The following is a 2,282-nucleotide window of genomic DNA, read 5'->3' on the forward strand; positions in this document are numbered from 1 at the left end:
AGCCCTCTCCACGCGGCGGAGAACGACTCCGTCCATCCCTCTGATCTCATAGCAACCCCCCCTTAAATCCCATGGTACAGGCCTCTCCCCCCCTTGGGCGTTGGTATGGCCCGGGGGCGGCTCGCCCCCCAGTCACCCTTGGTACGTCCCGCACCCCCCCGCAGCCCTCCCACACTTGGACCGGCCCTCTGGCCGCACGTGCACGCGGAGCCTTCCACGCCAGCATCCCCCCCCGCCCGCACAGTGGTACAGCCCGCTCCTCCCCGCTGCGGACAGTGGTTCGGTCCTCCCGGGGGTTCCCACGGCTTCCGCTTCCCTCAGCCCCGCCGGACCGGGACCGGGATCTGGGGACCGGGACCTGGATCCGGGAACCGGGATCTGGGATCTGGATCCGGGAACCGGGACCGGGATCTGGGAGCCGGTTCCTGGCTCCAGAACACCCGGGGTGTGTCCAGCCCTGTCCCCGTGGAAGCCCCGCGTCCCCGGGAGCGCCGGCCCCCGGTGGAATCCACGGGCCGTGGACGCGCTCCCGCCGTTCCGTGCCTCAGAGCGGGGCTGAGAGCCGCATCCTGGCCGGCCACCCCGCAGCTGGGCGCCTCAGGGGACCCGAGGGGACACCCCTGCGGCCTGCCGGGTGTGACAGTGCTGGTGCCACACCGGCTTCCCGATCCCACCGGGAAAAGGGAGGCAGTTCCCGTCACAATCCCCTTCAGAGCCCCTGGTCACAGAGCCAAGTGCCACCTGGAGCCAGCGCGGTGTCCCCAACAGCGGGTGACATCTCACAGCGCAGGGAGAGGCGGATAAATAAGGATCCCTTGTTTCCTGCACAGGCTGGAGGAGATGTGTGATCTCCCCAATTATAAAGCTGTTGTTTTCCCATTTCCCGTGCTCTGACTGTCGAATTATTAATAGAGGGCCGTGTTTTATACTAATTTAAGCGCCTGGAATGTGTCTGTGTTAGTGAAGTGCTGCCTCCACACACAATCACAGAAACCCCTGCAAAAAAAGCCTCTGCATTTGTAGAATCATGCAATACTTCAAGTTGGAAGGGACCCATAAGGGCCACCAAGTCCATCCCTTTGCACAAAGAAACTCGAAGAATCATCCATGAACGAGGGTGAGAAAAAAGGATCCAGCAAACCTTTATCCCTCTAAATACACAGAGAAGCTGCTCAGTGCCGCTTTGCTGGGTTTAATGGCTCTGCAAAGGCGAAACTGGAGTCACGTAAACTCTGATAATCACAGGCTCTTTTCTTTCCCTCTTCAGCACTGTGTGACACTACCTGATAAGAGCAGCTTCGTCCTTCAGGGACACCGAGGGCTCGTCCCCACAGCGGCCGTGCCCCACAGGACCGTGAGGGCAGGGAGGGAAGGCTCAGCTCCCACAGGGCGCTGCCAAGGCCCTGCTGGACTCGGGAGGCCGAGGGGACACGCTGAGCCCTCACAGCAGCACTACCCCTGTAGCTCAGGGCAGCGCTGTGCCCCGGGCAGGCCAGAGTCTCGGTCCCCATGGCCCGGTGCCGCTGCCGGTGCCGGTTCCCCCTCAGGCCCTTCCCGCGCCTCAGCGCCGCCGCCGGGCGGGAATGCGGAGCGCGCATGCGCGGCACCGCCGGGGCGCAGCGCGGGCAGGGCCGCGGGTTCGAGTCCTGCAGCGGGCGGTTCGCGGGAGGCCGCGGGTTCGAATCCCGCCCGCGCTCCCCGTGCCGTCGTCGGCTCTGTCACAACTTTGATTTTATGGTTCTGTTTACTCTAGTACTGCTTTCAGTGCTGGGCCCCTCACAAAGCTCGTGAAAGGTCGAAGGAAATGCCTTGTGAGGAGCGGCTGGGTTTAGTCTTAAGAGGAGGCTTAAGAGGAACCTCATCGCTCTCCACAAGCGCCTGCCAAAACCAGGCACAAAACCAGGCACAAACCGCCAGGAGCTTGTGGTGCGGTGGGGCCGGTCTCTTCCACTGTGTGAAAAGTGAGCTCCCTGAGAGGAAACGGCCTCAAGCTGAGACAGGGCAGATTCACAGCAGATGTTAGGATTTTTTTTTTGCCGTCTGGGCGGCCAGACATTGGGGAGGTGATGGAGTCCCCGCGCTGGGTGATGCGGCTGAGGGATTCCAACGAAAGCGCCCCGCGGCCTGGATGAGTTATTCTTCCCGCACCCACATCTCCCAGCCTCCATCACCCCCCGCTCCCCTCACGCCGCCGCTCCCGTGAGGCGGGCGGCACCGGGCGCGCGCGCGGCGCGCTCCCGCGACGGCTCTCCCCCCTCACACACACACACACGCACCGGGAG

The sequence above is a fragment of the Motacilla alba genome, chromosome 23, assembly GCF_015832195.1.
Source record: "Motacilla alba alba isolate MOTALB_02 chromosome 23, Motacilla_alba_V1.0_pri, whole genome shotgun sequence".
NCBI lineage: Eukaryota > Metazoa > Chordata > Aves > Passeriformes > Motacillidae > Motacilla > Motacilla alba.